We start from the raw sequence: 17,735 nt of genomic DNA on the forward strand, positions 1-17,735 counted from the left end.
AGACTTCCCAGGCATGTGCAGTCTGTGTGGTGGTACAGGGCCTCGCTGTCAACAGGGTGGGGTCCACAGACACCAGTGCCTGCCCCTACTATACCAAGTCACAACATTTTAAACTGGGGTTGTGCTGCTTCCTTGAACAAAAATAGTACTTTGCTGTTAGTCTGAGCGAGGCTATGGTGTTACCGTCCAAGCCCCTGTGATGCTCTTAAGACAAATTACCCCCAACCCCCAGCGGATCATCATAAGCTAAAGGACGCATAATTATGGCTTATCACTTTCTTGTGTCTGGCAGAGCTTTTAAAGTGTGAGCGATTTACAAGTGATCGCCCATTTCCAAGACGTCCTTAACGTTTCCTTGTTAAGAAATGCAAAGGGTCATTTTTATTGTAAAAGCACACACAAACCACCAGTTATCTGCCTAAAGCTACACCTTCCTCCAGGCAACTTAAAATGTACCATACAAAGCAGTTGTAAACTAACTCCATTGTTTTCAGGTGTTCATATTTAACACCCCAAAAGCTTTTATTTTTGGTAGAATGTAATATTTTCATCACACCCTATAAAAAGCCTGTATTTGTCAGACATTGAAACACAAACTGGTAACCTTGTCGCACATTACTTTTTGTTATGAGTTTAATTCTTGAAAGTGCATTTTCAAAACTCAAAGGCCATTTTTGGCCTGCTGAATTGCATTCCGGTATTGGTAGTCTCCCATTCAAGATGGGGGAGAATAATGCCACAATTGTACACTTTTTTGCCTAACATGTTTCTATAAGTATTTATATATTGTTGTGACTTCCTTACTATGGTTGGTGTACGTTTTAATTCCTCTTTATAAAACAGTTTAATTCAAAGCCAAACATGGGCTCAGGGGAAACAATGAGGGGGCATGCAAGTCATTTATATATGCCCAGGATGTGGTAAGAGGTTGCAATCTTGGAGAGGTTGTCTTCCCGCATTGTGGCCATGTGTTGCTTTTCAGGGCACAAGTAGAGGATACATGTAGGTGGGCACATGTTTTTCAGAGGGTGGATGCCACTTTGCTTGGGTATTTTTGAGGCTGGCAAACTTGCTCAAGAGCTTGGCTACAAGAATTTCATGAAGGTTGTCATGTTCCAAGTGTAGAAACTTCCCCGAAAGACCACATACGTGTCATCAAAACACATGTCTTGTATTGGGATTTAGTTTCCTCTGGAATATTTCACTATAGATTGTTGGGATTAAAAGATGGGCACCTTTTATACTTTGCCATACTTTGCCAGTTTACTTATTGGAAAATGTCCCCTCTCAGGTCATTGTTCTGGTGTCGATTTAAAAAATATAAAAAGAATTTTAAATGCCATTCTTCTTCTGTCTTATGCACTCTTTTAAAGTGATAGGTCAATTGAGACAAACTTGTATATTTTTAACATGTGTACACTTACTGTGCGTATATTCATAGGTGTCAGCTTTTGATTTTCACTATGGGGCAGAAGTTCCCACACGAGAACAGCGTGGAAGCTGAAACATCCCCATGTTGAAGCACCACATTTTACAGCACAATTTGCAGCAGGAATAGGGGGGAAAAGCCATATAATGTACAGGAAGGTATAAACCGATCTCTGCAACTTTTACCTAACTTGCTCAGCTGCCATTGCAACATTCTGCTTTTAGCATCCCCGACTTCACCCTTCAATTCCTGCATCCTGCCAAACAGTATTGGCCTGCTCAACTCCTCCAATCAAAGCTCAGGGGGTACACTGATGAGGACCCCTTCTCATTTTGAATTGAGCAGCACTTGCAAAAGAGTTGGAAATACCTGTATGCTTTGAACCTGATCATTCTGTCCGTTTCCAAAGGAAGAAGCAGTTCACATATGAAGCAGATGAACCTATTTGTAAGCCCCAAGGAGAAATTCAAAGAACTTTTTTTTACCATTGTTGACACAGCCCTTCAATCTGTATAAGAGAGATTTACTCCATTACATCAAATTAGTTCTGTGTTTGGCTTATACACCATTTGGATACTAAGGCAACACATCAAATCTTTTACGACTGCTTGAGGCAGCTTTACAAAATGTGGACTCATTGACAATTGGCGAAAGAAGCTTTTCAAAGCTAAAGTTGATCAAAAGTTATATTAGATCTTCGATTATGCAAGAAAGACTTTCTTGTCAAAAGAAAATGACATTGCTCAAAACATTGATATCGAGAACCTTGTGTCTATGTTTGCGAAAAATGAAAGCTCTGAAAGTTAATTTCTAATGTACGTGCATTTTCACTTGTTTTAGCACATCTGGTATGAAGTAACATGCAGGCCTGGATGAGTTTTATTTGTCTGGGTTACCAAAGGCATTGTGTATACATGATGGCTTTGCTGACCGTGACCAGACACATATGTTTCATGGTTTGTCAACATATGCCAACAGGTGACCACCACGTCTGCTCCAGCGTTTCTTGGGTTTTTGGACGGTTTTGGAGAGTCATTCACTGTTTTTCACTTTTTTAGTTTTAAGACTGTTAATTAGGGACATATTGCAAATTATTGTTGAATTTATACATCTCATAGTAATTGGGACTCGACCAGTTTAATATTTTGTACCAGGTAGTGATGCTTATGTGCTTACAGGTCTCTAGTATGTATTACCAAAATTGTTTTCCTACTGTCTGTATTGTATTGCCTGTATATAATTTACAGAAAGTATGAGATCCATATGCCTCAGTATTACATTTGTTGTTGCTATAGTATCATTGACTGGTTTAATAAACCTGTACTTATGAAACACAGAGGCTTTAATTTGACTTCTGAAACCGACATTGCTGCCCGCTGCTCCCTCCAAGGAACACCATGCTGTCTAAAGTCACAATCAAGCATCATAGCCTTATCACAACCACTGTGCTAGCACTCTGCCTCGCCCTCACTGCACTTTGTCCCAGTACGAACAACACCAAACCCACTTGCGCGCCTCCACCACCTCACCTGATCACCTCAGTTCTCCCTCCCTACGCCACCCTGTCCACCTGTACTATCACACTACATCCACACCACTCGCACGCACTCAGTTTCACTTACTACCCTGCACCATTTTAGCCGGTAGACTCAGCAGGCTCAGATCCCAGACGCTACCCATAAATCAAGTGTCTTCCCACACCCACTGCACACAGGAATCTTCGATTAGGCTCCCACCCGAACCCTAGATACCCCCCACACACCAAACTCACTACTGTACACATGTCCACACCTTCTCACTTAAGTATACCATCCATCAGGCCTACACAGTCTACCTCAGATTCAACCGCTACACTCATCTCCACTGTAATCAAAACTGGTTCTACACCACTTACCAAATGTGCCCTCCTCAATGTTCGTTCCCTCCCAGCACACGCCCTAGAAATACACGACCTACTAACCAATCTGAACCTCGACATACTAGCCATCACAGAAACTTGGCTACATGAGGCACCCGGCCCAGCCGTCGCCCTCTCTCTCCATCTAGGCTATACCATCCACAGACAGGACAGACCAGGTCGCCTAGGAGGCGGAGTAGCCCTCCTTTAAAAAGACACCCTCCCTCTGACTCATTAGTCACCCACCGGCTAGCAACTCTGACAGTCTGTCTGCTAAGCTTACGCTGTCCCCTAACAGCACCGTCAACATCCACGTGCTCTACCGCCCCCCAGGTCTCCCTTCCAACTTTCAGGGACACCTTATCCACCTACTCAGTGACAACCTAAAAAGCTCCACTAAGACGCCATTACTTGGAGATCTTAACCTAGGATTCAATGACGCCAAAGACAAAGCTGCTCCGTCCCTCGCCAAAGAACTCCTTGACCTAGGCTTCACACAAAAAGTCTCGAGCTCCACTCACTCCAAAGGCCGCACCCTGGACTGGGCTGCAGACCATAATTGCCTCACCACCATCACCTCCAATACAGCCATGCCATGGACAGACCAAAACTGTATTGAATTCTCCCTGCCCATCACTGCTATCTCAAAAACACCCAACCCTGCCCCCGAAGCTAAAGCAAGAAGTTCTAAGAAACCCACACAGGAAAACCTCCGCCCACACTTAAATATTCGAGCACTGGCCCCCCCTTTCTCCAGTGACCCCAACACCCTAGCAGACATTTACAAAGACACACTCACCAAAGCCTACAAAGCTATAGCTCCACTTGAAAGAGTTTTTTTTTTTTTTAAAGTCCCTGCACACCAACTCCTGGTTCACAGAAGAACTGCAGGCCCTTAGCTCCCATAAAAGGTAAGCACTAAACTGTCAATCTAACCCCAGCGTCACTACCAAAAGCTGCTTTGATATAATCTCCAACCTATACAAAGCCACCATCACCAAAGCCAAAGCTAACTCCTTTAATGCTCGCATCTCAAATGCCAACTCTCATTCCAAGGAAGTCTTTGCCATCTTCATTGAGCTCATTTTGCCCCCAAACTCCCCTGACAAGATCATAAAAGATGAAGCCTGGTGTGCCAGTATTCAATCGGCCATGCTAAACAAAATTGATCTCTTGCAAAATGAAATCCAGGACCACTGTAAAACCCTACCTCCCCGGACCGAAACAAACAGTCTCCACCCCCTCTCCCACCAACCTCACCAAACCACTTTTCTCCTTCAGCAAGATCACTGAAACAGAAGTTACCAACATCCTTAAAAACATAAAACCGTCCACATGCAAAGGAGGCATATGTCCACCTAAGCTCATCAAGGTATGCGCTGACATTCTCGCACCACTCCTTACAGCCTTCATCAATGCCTCATTCAGATCAGGCATCATCCCAGCAAGCCTAAAAGAGGTGTGAGTTCGCCCCCTCCTGAAAAAACCCACTCTAGACCCAACACAGCCAACAACTACCGACCCATAACCACTGTGCCCTTCCTCCTCAAGATCTTGGATAAAGCCGCCCATAGTCAGATCCAACACTTCCTTGAAACTCATTCCATTCTTGGAACTAGACAATCTGGCTCCCGCTAAGGACATGACACGGAAACAGCTCCGGTGGATCTTAAATAATCAAGTCATGGATAAAGGAAAACCAGCCCTATTGCTACTTCTTGACCTCTCGACTGCGTTCGATTTAGTGGACCACAAGAACCTCACTTCGCACCTTACCCATTCTGCTAACTTCTCTAAAGAAGCAGCCCTCTGGTCACCTCCTTTTTGGAAGACAGGGCAATGAAAGTATTTTCCAACATAGCCAACGCGGCCCCCACAACCATCCACTGCGGAGTCCCACAGGCCTCCTGCAGAGCACCCACACTGTACAATTTGTTCACAAAGCCCCTCCTCGACAAGCTTGACACACTTGGCATCGCATATACTAATTACGCTGATGATACACAGGTACTTCTCCCACTCACTGGAATCTATAACATAGATTCTGAAGCACTTCACCTAATATACTGCACCATACAGCCCTGGATGGCAATTAATGGCCTCTGCCTCAAAGGGGAGAAGACGGAAATCATCATTTTAGGTTTAAAAAACACACGAGCCAAACTCGACCGGCATTATGCTAATTTCACAATTGACAAAACCATTATCCCTGTCTCCACATCTGTGAAGACTCTAGGGGTATACATAGACTCCACACTATCCATGATGACAGGTTAGCGCCATAACCTCCGCCTCAGCACAAACCACTAAGCTAATAAACGCCATAAAACCTAACTTATCCAAGCCCAGCTATCTACTAGTAGCCAGAGCCAACATTGGTGCCAAACTAGACTACTGTAATGCCCTTCTAGCAGGTACATCTGAAAAAAACCTCCATCAGCTCCAAGTCACACAGAATAATGCGCTTCAAGCAGCCTTAAGCATCCCCAAAAAGGAACATATCTCCCAGGCTAGACAGGCAGCTCACTGGCTCCCGGTTAAAGAGTGCATCACGTTCAAAATCCTCACCCTCGCATACAAATGTTTCACCCTCTCATCGCCATCCTATCCATCATAGACTATGAAGAAAGTCACTTCCACTCGGGCCACCAGAACTCAATACGCCAACCAACTTCACACCCCACGCATCCCCACGCATCAACAGATCCAAAGCCGGTGGGATAGGCTTCTCACACATTGCAACCAGATTATGGAACGCACTACCCACTGACATCAGATCAGGAAACTCTCTTGGCTTTCCGCAAAAAACTCAAAACTTCCCTTTTCGCCTAAACCCTTCGATTGTCTGCCCCTTCTTATGCTTGTAACATGCTCTGTTTTTCTGTTCTTTTGTAACTAAGAAATCTCTCTCTGACAAGCGCCACAATGCCACATCATCTCTCATGCGCGTATTGTAATATGTTTATGGTATTGTAATATGTCTGTGCTGCTTCTCATAGTTCTCTGTAACCAAGAAATGTGTCTGTAACAAGCGCCACGATGCCTTCGGGCTGTTGCGCGCTCTACAAATTTGAATAAATAATGCTCTGAGTGGAGGTTAGCATGAGGAAAGTGCAATGGGGTCCATCCACAGCAGAAGACGTGAGCAATGGCTTAGGTGGAGGTAATGGGTTGCAGCAATCAGTAACACAAAGTGGATGGTTGGTTGAGAAGGGTTAGTTGGGACCTGGAGTGGGGGGCGCCAAACTGACACTTTACCTAGGGTGGCAAAAATCATTGCACTGGCCCAGTTTCCAAACGTGATTAAGGAGGGAAACCGAGAGGGCAAGTTAGTCATGATGATTTGCCAGGGATGTGGGAAGAGAGGTTGTTGAAATGCAGGCTGGAGAGATTGTTTTGCCTGGTACCAGCCCAGTGCTGATTTTGTTACCATTTGAAGAAATAGGCTCTACCGCGATTGCTCCTGAGGCGCTCTGCCCATCACCAGTCGGTACACAGTGGCTCTAGCAGAGCGTGAGATGGCCAGCACGGCAGAGCAGAGAAACAAAAAGCCCCAGAGTCGGTAAGGCCCAGCGAAACCCCAGGGTGGGGAGCACACTGAAAGGCCCCGAGGTAGGGATAAAGAGTGACAGAAGCCCCAGAGTGGGGAAGGATCAGTAAAACCCAAGATTGGGAATAAGAACAAGCCCCAGAGCAGGGAATGATCTGAAAATCTCCAGAGTGGGGAGAGAAGCCAAGACCAGCCACACAGTGGGTAGTAAACCCAGAGGCCCCAGGATAGGGGAAAAGAGATAGACAAGCCCCGGAGCAGGGAGAGATCCAAGAAACCAGAGACTGAGGAGAGAAACAGATTCAGGCCACAGGGTGTGAAAAACATTGGGAAGCCCAGAGAGGGAACAAAAAGAGGAAAGCCCCAGAGTGGGAAGAACACTGGGAGAGATGAAGAGAAAGATTGAGAGAAGCCCTGGAGAGTGGGAGTATATCGAGGAGTCTCAGAGTGGGTAGAAAGTGACTGAAACGATCCCTGATTGGGGAAGCAAAACAGAGGAAAGGCTCATCCGAAGGGAGAAAAACTGAGAAATACCAGTTAAGGGAGAACCCAGAGAGATTTGGCGGGAGCCCAGGGAAGGCAATACACAAGTCATATGCTTGGGACTATGGACATAGGCAGAGGCCTATGGTAAAGAGACACAGGGGTGGAGGTGAGAAGCCAGCCGCCACCCCTTTCATTGGGCAAAGCCCAAATGTGGTTGGTAGTTTTAGGTTTTCTTTTGAAGTCATAGGGATAGAAAGTAGGCCATAATAGGTTCTGTAAAGTGGACTTCATTTGTGTTGCACCATCTTGACACCCTGACAAGTGCCCATTTTCCCTTTGTTTTTATACAGTAGGACTTAGTACCGCAGAGTTAGGGAAACGGGCATTTTTTGAGAGAATAAAAATTCTAAATATCATGTCTACTCGTCTGGCTCCTGTTTCAAACGTATTGCAAGTGGTGTCACAAGTGGGATGAGAACAACCTGACAAAAGGTTGACCCACTTGTTCGTGAAACGGTTTGACCCGAGAGCTAAACTTTCCATATCTACCCCCAATCTATTTTGTTTTACCTGTTTAGCCTAGCCCATGTGTCTGCAACCTTTGCCTTTCCAGATGTTTTGGACTACAAAGCCCACCTGCCCTAGGCATCAGTCAGTGAGCATGGGAGTTGATGTCCAAAACATTTGGAGAACCGCATGTTGCAGACCCCTGTCCTAGCTCAAGTGAAAATCTCTGCTGAGGAAAGGAGACTAATACTTCCCGCCAAGGCACTGCCCCACCAAAAGGGACGTATATATCAGTTGGCCAAGTCGGGGTTGGCTTGGAAATCACTCCTTGGATGTAGCTGCTGGGATCATAGACCTAGACTATAGTGGAGAAGTAAAGATCGTGCTATACAATGCAGGGGTTCAGAGTTACACAATACGACCTGGTAGTCCCATAGCCCAGGGGATCCTAGAGTGGGCCCGGACCCCTTATTTATAAGAGGTTGATCTCTCCACCACCGAGGGGATAACCTAGGATTTGGGCAGGCTGATGAAAATGTAAATCCTCTACCGCAGGCCAACCAGGATGATACAGTCAGCCTGCCGGATCTGACCATTGCCTAGAGGAATTACTTGAATCTGGCAGAAACCCTTTGAAACACTGTATCTGGAAAAAAGGGGCCAGACTAGCCAGACTAAATGGACCCTATATTTATTATTTTTTTTTTTTACAAAAAAATATCAAGTGTATGTAGAGGAGGACGGAATTGGTAAGTATCGAGGGTATGTAGAGGGGGCGGAAACTGTAAGTGCCAATTCATCATCCCTTGAAGTAGCAGAGATCGTAATGGAACTGGGCCATTCCCATTTAACAGGTGGACTTCAAGGGGTAGGGCAGTGCTCTAGATTAGATTTGAAAGTGGGAGTTTTTTACTCCCTATTTTGTAAAGTTGGGAATAAAAAGTTCCATTCCCAGTGGGAGTATTTTAATAAGCGAGTAAAAATGTTTTACCTGTAAAACAGAAATGTTTAGTAAGAAATATTTTTTCAGCACCAATTTATATATGCACATTACAGGGTACAATGTTTACTCTTCAGACCTGGAAGTTATAATGATAGAGCTTCTTTCTGTGGCCTTCCACTCCTGGTCCAAACCTATCCATGGAGCTGTTTGGATGAAAGAAGGGGGGCAATGTTCCGATGTTTGTTTCGCATTTTTGTTGGGAGTATTTTTACTCCTTTTTATTTTGTGGGAGTATTTGCTTAGAGGGCATATAAGTGGCTGATACACCGGCTATCTGTAGGGCCGGGATAGGCAAAATTCAGGATCCGGTCCTTGCAAAGTTTTATTGGCCCAGTGTATATGCTAAAATCAAATCCTATGTTGCTTTCTGCTAAAGCTGCCAAAAAACCTCAACTGCCCCATATCCCGAGGACCCTTACAGCCTCTCCCAGTTATTGAAGTCCATTTCTCACGAATAGCCATGGACAATGTGGGACCGCTGGAGCCCTGCGAATAGGGTAACAATAAATGCTAGTGATCCCAGATTCTGCAACCCGATACCCTCAAGCTTTTCCCATGAGAAATAACACACCCCAGAATATTCTTTAACACCTAATTCCCTTCCTCTCAAGGGTAGGGTTTCCTAAGGAAATACTGACTGACCAAGGTACAGCATTCATGTCCCGCCTTATGCATAAAGCGAAGGAAATGCTTAACATTAAGACACTACAGACCTCTGTGTAAGTGTACTATCCATAAACGGATGGCCTAGCGGAAAGTTTTAATCAAACACCAAAGCATAACCTTAGGAAGCTGATAGAGACTAATGGGAAGAACTGAGACCTGATGATACCATGGGCCCTCTTTGCAGAAAGAAAAACCCAGTGGTCCTCATTGGGATACTCCCCATTTGAGTTGCTATAAGGTAGGGAACCCCAGGATATTCTCGATATGCTTCGAGAAACTTGGGAAGAGAGAGAGAATACTCCTTTAACCATATGTCGGGCTGCTGCTAAATTGAAGTCGAATATGCAAGCAGTGAGGGAGATTAACACAAACCTGTCCAAGGCTCTAGAGCACCAGAACCAGAAGGATAATTATGACCACAGGGCGGTTGCCAGATCCTTTTTAGTTGACAACCAGGTTCTAGTGTTATTACCTACTTCTGAGAATAAGATGGTTTCAAGTTGGTATTGACCCTATGAGATCCTGTAGGACAAAGGTCTTTTGGCTTCCTCCTGGCCACTTCTTTTAATGTAACTGCCCATGATTCCCTTGTGTGTTAGACACTTTCTCTGTCGCCATTTTCAGTGATATCGCTAAATATTCAAATTAGTGGGCGCTGCACATCTTTTACTGCCCATTGCCCCGCAAATCCTAGCGCAGGCCCTGCTCAATCAAAACACTCAGATCAGTGACTACTTTTACCAAAGGTCCACAACTTGAGCTTGTTGGTTCTAGTGAGAGTAAGGTTACCTGTGTCCTGCATTTGGATGTATTCTTACTGAATACATGTTAACATTTTCGTCTTTTGCACTTAGCAAAGGTTTGCGGAATGTGCTTTTTTGTGTGAACTATCAAATTAAAATGTGAATTGTAGACTGTGTAGTCATTTTGTATTGGGGCGTTGGGTAATGTCAGTGTTTTGTTTGTGGAACCATGTGGTGGTGGTCCATATACTAGCAGGCCACTGGAAGGAAGCTTTTGATAATCAAGTTGAATCCAGTTGTTGTCTGAATCACCTCTGGCGCAATACCTTCAATGTGTTTTTTCTCCTTTTTTTCCTAGATTCCATCCACTGAAGAACCTTTCAGTCAATCAAAGCAGGTAGGCCTTGCTGTGACCAGTTGCTTTGCTTTCATGGAAAGCCATGTCTCAAATACTGTCCTGACATCATTGGCTACAAATATGAGAAGGTGTTCCAGGGTGTCCATGCAATTTCTGACCTATTCACGGATGGTAAATCATGTTCATGTATTGCTGCCTGTTGAATGCTATACAGGCATTCTAGTGAATCTGAAACTGAGCGGGAAGGGTTAGGTTAGCGGCAAGAGCAGGAAATGCAAGATAGCTTTGCTACTATTGATGAGTACAGAACTGAAGTACCCTGAGCTATACATGCTTGTCTGTTCCTAGCTGTTCCTAGCTGTAAATGATCTATGCACAGGAGGAGTGTCCTTGTAGGCTCAAACTGCTAAGATCCATTGTCTGTTGGATATATTACATAGGTTGGTTATAAAGGTGTAGTCTTGTGTTTCAAGTCTGATTGTGGGGGGGAGGGGGTCTTTGACTTGCCATGTTCGGGTGGCATACTTAGTATGAATGTAAAGTGTTACTGTAGGAGAGTGACAGTGTTAATAGGTGCTAGAGAGCCTTGGTAGAATGGAAAGGGAAAGGCATAAATCTAACTGACATTAGCAGCCTGGGCGGGGAGCCAGCCAATCAGGAGGCTAGCGTAGGCTTGTGCTGCTGGTACAAGCTCACGTTCCAAGCCGGCCGGCCCCTCCGACGCCAATCCCCCCGCCCCCCTTCTTATCTTATTTCAGCGGCGGCAGATGCTGCGTGACGCGTTGTAGGAAGGAAAATCATTTTTTTGTTTTTAGCACCCTGGGTTACCACTTTGGCAACCCGGGGTGCTAATGGCCTTCATCCCCCGTTCCAAAACTTGGAACAGGGGATGACTGCCACATTATCAGCTTTGTTTTTGCTTTAATAGATCGTTCATCTTTTCATTGTTACTGTAGAATGTAGTTTCCTCTAATTATAGAACCGGGCATTTGGAAGACACCACTCTCCCCCACTTCTTCCCACCCTTCATACTGCCCCTTCCATGATGGAATACATAAACTCTTTCCAACCCAATGAATTAGCAAGTGAAGTTTTGGGGCGGGAAGCGGATGGTAAAAGGGGTGTCTACCTAAGCGGTTTGATTTTTTTAAACCAATACTACTTGAATTGGTATTGTTTCTGTAAATATATGCCTGGAAGTGGCTCCTTCTAAATACAGTGCTGTGCAAAGCACCAAAAGTAAATCTAGTTATTTTAGGATTCTTGCTCATTAATAATGAATGTAGTGCTATGTGGCCTTGTGCCTTCTTTTTAAAGAGTATGCATATGAAAGGATAATAATACGACGGTGCGTTTGTAAACCACCCAAAAGGGGTAAGATGCTTCTGACCTTAACTCGCACTAGTTGTTGTAAAATATAAATCCCTAACACTGTTTTGAAAGTAAGAAAATATTGAAACCGCATGCTGAAGACCATCCATTGGAACACCCACTCAACTTCCTTTTTACAATGCAAGCAGGGAAAGAAAGACATCTACAGTCTTTGCCACTTAGTATTAAGTAGCTCAGTTATCCCCTGTGTTCATCATTCTAGCTTTATTCGGACATAAGCCATAAAAGCATCATGGCACAGTGAGTTCATAACGTGACACTACTTTAAACACATTTCAAACAAAACATCACTTCCGCATGATTTTATAAATCCTAAAATGTCTCCAAAATGTGGGATTAAGACAAATAAAATTGCACATAAAACAGACTGCAGACCCTAGAATTCTTATAATCCCATCTCATCCTTCATGTCTAAAACATCAGGCTTGCCAAAACCTAGCTGTAGGCCCTTAAACCTAGTTGGTGCCCAAGGTTTTGAAAAACCATGGTACATCTCAGCCACACCTTGCACAGGACGTGACTCACTGCGGAAACATGTGGGTGCTCTATGGATTTGCCAGTGACAAATACCTAATTCCATATTTTCTGAGGCACGCCAACAAGCTTTTACTACACAGGCAATTGTCACTGGACATGAAAACATGAAGTGCTCGACAGTTTCCTTTTTAGGTTTGCAGAATAGACACTGGTCCCCCGTAGCAGGGTGTTTCTTTTTATAGTAAATTAGAGTTGTACAAATAAACTCCTCGTACACCGGGGTTGCATTTGATTTAGATATTCCTCATATGCCACTGCGTATTTTCTCTGTGTAGTGAATTGGTAATTACAGTAAGTTCATTATAATCATAAAACTAAGCAGGTATTCTGCAATACATCAAGTGAACCGTGAATATCATATACTTATTGAATTGAAGTGAACTGATATGGAATATGTAAAAGCAAGCAATAAGACTTCCAGGGGGACAAACCAGTAAGCTGGGTGGGCTGGGGTAAGCATATTTATTTATATGGGGCTAAAGACCAATTATTACTTTTGATCCAAGTAAGTTGTAAATACTTCCCATTTGCTATCAACTATATAGAGGATTCCATTAGCGAAAGCATACATTTTTTTCTATTTTATGGAAAGAACAAATGGAATTTTAAAACATTTCGTAGGATAGAATGTTTGCAGATTTTCAATGAGATGAAATCCTATATAAATAAAAAAAAGTTAAATAAGCTTGGTGAAGATGGTGAATTCCTATATGGATTAACTAAAATATCAATCATTAGATTACATAAAGTTAATGGTTCTTGAAAAACAAATTTGTTCTCACGGCTTGTATTAGTTCTGAGATATTCTAATATTAATCGACTTTGTGAGCAGCTGCTGAAGTGACTTTTCTCAGTACCTCCTCCCCAATCTTTGTTCACAATGCGTGGATTGTTCCTGTAAGTTCCATGCCTCCTGTTCGTAACCAATCTCATGTATGTCTGAACTGTGGTAGGCTCCTACTTCCAACAGTTAAAAAATGTCCTGCTTGAATTCTCACCCACATGTAACAGGTTTCATTGTGATTACAAGTACAATCGATTTTCAATCTAGTTCCTTTTGGACTGCTATGTTTGAGGCCGAATGGGGCCCTCTTGGGTGCTCTTAGTTTATGAAAGAAGTGGGCATCTTAGTTCTGCTGTCTTCTCTTGTGATTATGTAAGTATTTCATTCGTTTTTCATAGGATAATTTTCGAAAGTCGCATCCTCTCGAAGACATTAATATGGTTGCCCTCCACACAGCGGGGATATGTTTTGATTGCCTTGTCTTCAGCTTTATTTCATCAAGTAACTGTTAGTGAGTTGTTTCCACAGCTTTCTTCCTTTGCGGTTGTGGTTGTGTGCATTTCTTTGGGTACATTTTATTCACAGCATCATTCTACTTTGGTGGTTTGTAGCACGCTACAGTATCGTTTTATTTTAATAATTATCTTTAACCTATCATGTGTACACTCCTTGTGGGAGCTGCATTATTGGCGATTTTCTCAAGGATCCGTTACCACCTTGCCCTTTTTCGCTTCCAATCTCTTGCACAGTCTTTGAAGCTGTTGATTGCTATATTTCGAAGGTGACTTACTCCTTCTCTCACCACAATGTTTACTGCTTCCCACAGGAGGACTGCTGCTCATCTTTGTTTCATGTGGTTTTTGCATTTGTGTGTGGGCAGACATTTAAGTGTAGCACCACTGCCTTCGCCTCTTTTATATAGCACATATCATTATGCATTCAACAGACCCATTAACTTTAACACCCGAGACCAGGCTACTGTACACAGAGCCCAAAAATACCTTTATCCTCTTCCCATGTGCAAATATGTAAATCTAACACCATCTTACCACGTCTGTGGCTTAGTATGTGTCCATACCCCAATAGCAAACTGGAGGCCTCTGTGGCTTTACTTGTGTTGTAACCAAGTGTAAAATGGGCCCTTCGTGTATTGGTTAGCTGTCCTTTTTAGATGACCTACATATGCGTTCTTTTAGTTTTGTGATTGAAGTGGGCTTTCTCCATGATAACCTGGCTCTGTAATATTCTTCTTGCATGGTAGAACGTGATCCATTTCCTACAGCAAAGAGAACTGTAATGTACGTCCTTGCAAGCCAGTCATGGTGGTCATGTGACCAATTGAAGTTGAGCACTCACATGTTAGCAAGTATTTCTTTCATTCATCTATTTACGTAGTTGCCAATCTGTGCACATGAAACTTAATTGGCTCAACATAGATGTAGACTATTTGTGGTGTACGAGAAGGGTCATTGAATAAAAAGGGAGAGTGCCAGCGGGGTATAGTTTCTTGGCTAGTTCATTGCCTGCACTATGTTTTCAGGAGGCATTCATTAGAGGTGTTTTTTACAGGGGCCAAGGAAAATGTAGAATACTTTACAGAATGAGATCCGAGTTTGTGAGACCGGATGTGAATGTAAGTTATGGTACAGTTTGGGGCCCGCTGCAGGACACCATCGTTGCATCTGTACTTGGCAGGGTTTGGGGGAGTTGACAGGGAGATTTGGTTTTATAGGTAGGTAGTCTGATGCAGAATGTCTGCCTGACATTTGAATGTCAAGCAATGAATCTTCAACTTGATCCTTGTTCTTTCCAGGATCCAGGGCAAATGTATGAGGATTAGCCTCAAATATCTTTTGCCGGTTTGGCCGAGTAATGTTTGTCCGTCCTATCTGCGTAGAACCGATTTTCAGGAAGGATGTGGTAGGGGAAGATAATTCTTTGTTGCTTCGATGTGCAGAGATCCTGGAGGTATGGATTATTGTGCATTTACGCTTGTAGAAAATGGGTGAATGTGGCTTAATTTACTCCCGCCATCTCTATAAAGAAATGACAACTTTCAAATGGATTGTCCTCCGACATATTCCTCATCTTATGATATTCGTATGCACCAGCTTTGCTGATTCGGAAAATAAATTCTCAGCAGAGGGCGCTGTGCACAATATCGTGGCATCGATGTCCCTCGATGGGCTCCGTACCGTGTCGACGTCACCATCAGTATAAGTAGCTTGTGCCTCGCCAGTTGGCTTCAGTTCCGTTTTTCTGATTGCTTCGCTCTCGAACGGCGTGCTTTGAAATTTTCTTCAAGAAAATGTCTTCTTCCACCCCTTCTACCCCTAAGACGGGGTTCAAAAAATGTATCAACTGCCGATCGATCGATTACAGCCCCTCACTGCGTTTCTCTGGTGCCTAGGTTCAGACCATCGAACCGGTGACTGTGGCTCCTGTCAGCCGATGACGGAGAAGGCCCTTCGTGAGAGAAAAGGTAAACTGGCGGTGGGGCGGGTAGCTTCCAAGGCCTCTTCGAAAGCCTTGTCAAAAAAATATAAAAAGTCGTGCGATTCGAAAGAATCGGATCGCCGTAAACATTCTAAGAGGTCTCAATCACACAGTAGATCGAGATGTTCTTCATCAAAGAAGGTTAAAAGGAGACATAGATCTCCCTCCTCTTCCTCTGATAAGTCTACCGAATTGGTAAGATGTCCGACTAAGACGGATTCCCCAAGAAAATGGGATGAATTTAGAAGGAAGATGATGAAGGTGTTTGAGAATGCGGCCTCGAACCCCTCAAAGAACCCTCAAAAGAGCCAGACCCCGGTCGCTCCGTTGGACGACACAGGGAAGTCGGGAACTACTGTGTAAAAATCCAGTAGTAAAGGAGAACATCGAAAATCTCGAGTCAACGTTAAATCGTCGAAGACTCATCGAGAATCGAGTGTTTCCCCGACATCGACAAAAAATCGTTGAAGCCCGCGGCAACTTTGTCGACACCATTGGTGCCGACGGCATCCACATCGAAGCCACAGGTGTTTTCAATGCCTTTGTCGAAGAACTCATCGGTGCCTTCAAAGATACCATCAAAGATTCCTTCGATTCCTTCGACCCAAACTCAGGCACAGGAAAGGAGATTTACTCCTTTTCCTAAGCAAGACTTCTTTAAGTCTGTCTTTTATATTTGAAGAAAGTGCCACAGAAGAAGTGTCTCCTTTTGGAGTGCAATATGGTACCAGAGAGGTTCCAGAAGAATTAATCGATCCAGAATTGAAAATGAGAGACCTGTGTGATACCCTTCACTCTGCTAGTGGCATTGATATACGTCACCAGAGCTAGAGTTTGCAAGACCTGAACCAGCAGAACATGCAGATTCAGGGTACAGGAGTTTGATGACTAAGGTTGTGGAATACATGGGCTGGGGTAGATCATCACCCACATTTGATCAGGATGATCTGACTGATCTACTCGACCAGGGCCCCCAGAAGGACCAAGTTCTCCCCTTCCATGGGGCACTTCAGAGGACAGTGGAAAAAAACTGGGAGGTTCCTGATACTGCTTCTGCAGTCAACAGTAATTTTCTGAAGAAGTACAGAAGTGCGAGTTCTGACCCAGATTACTTTCTGGAGTGGGATGCCTACTTATGTACTACTTATGTAGGCATCCCACTCCAGAAAGTCTGGTTATTGAGGCAGCAACTTCGTCAAGGCAGACAGCCTATTCATCTATCCCCCCAGATAGAGAGGATAAGAAGGTGGATACTTGGGCCCATAAGGTCTTTTCCTCAGAAAGCATGGCTCTCAAGTCTACAAATATCACCTGTACCCTGGCCAGGTTCACCCATACCCTGTGGGACTGCATTTCGGCGGTGGCTGATCATATTCCGGAAGGCGAGGAAAGGGAAGGCCTCCTGAATATTGTCAAAGATGGAAAGGAGGCAATGGGGGAATGTCTCCAGTCTGGACTGGATACTGCTGATGGTATCAGCAGATCTATGGCTGCAAGCGTTGTGCTACGCAGATTTGCGTGGTTGAGGAAGTCGGGGTTTGCACCAGATGTGCAGGCCAGACTACTCAACATGCCTTTTGATGGCTTGAGGCTGTTTGGCAGTAAAGCTGATGAAAGCTTAGAAAAACTGCAGACCTCAAAAGCGGCATCTAAATCTCTTAGCGCTTCTATGCGACAGCCTCAGAAACCTTATTCAGGCTCTTCTTCCTGGAGAGGTTGTTCTTTTTTCGGTACTACTCCTCTTTTGGTAGAGGAAGAGGACAGGCCTTACAAAGAGGTCAAAGAAATGTCGCTCGTGGTGGTGGAGGAGAAAAAAGAGCAAAACCAGCCTCAGGAACAGCATCTTTGCCCTCAGCCGCCTCCAAGTCACTCTGAGGCCTTATCACA

At 44.1% G+C, this 17,735-nt stretch overlaps 1 protein-coding gene across 6 annotated transcripts in view; it reads left to right on the plus strand.

The window, feature by feature from the left end:
* The window catches only part of ADARB1 (adenosine deaminase RNA specific B1), a 1,064,814-nt gene that overhangs the window by 531,580 nt on the left and 515,499 nt on the right, over nt 1-17,735 (plus strand). For all 6 annotated transcript variants that reach the window (XM_069615858.1, XM_069615857.1, XM_069615861.1 and 3 more), the window contains one exon: nt 10,640-10,678. The gene's annotated coding sequence lies outside the window, so the exon portion shown is untranslated. The remainder of the gene's footprint in view (nt 1-10,639; nt 10,679-17,735) is intronic.

This window comes from Ambystoma mexicanum, chromosome 9, assembly GCF_040938575.1.
Source record: "Ambystoma mexicanum isolate Mex_15411 chromosome 9, UKY_AmexF1_1, whole genome shotgun sequence".
Taxonomy (NCBI): domain Eukaryota; kingdom Metazoa; phylum Chordata; class Amphibia; order Caudata; family Ambystomatidae; genus Ambystoma; species Ambystoma mexicanum.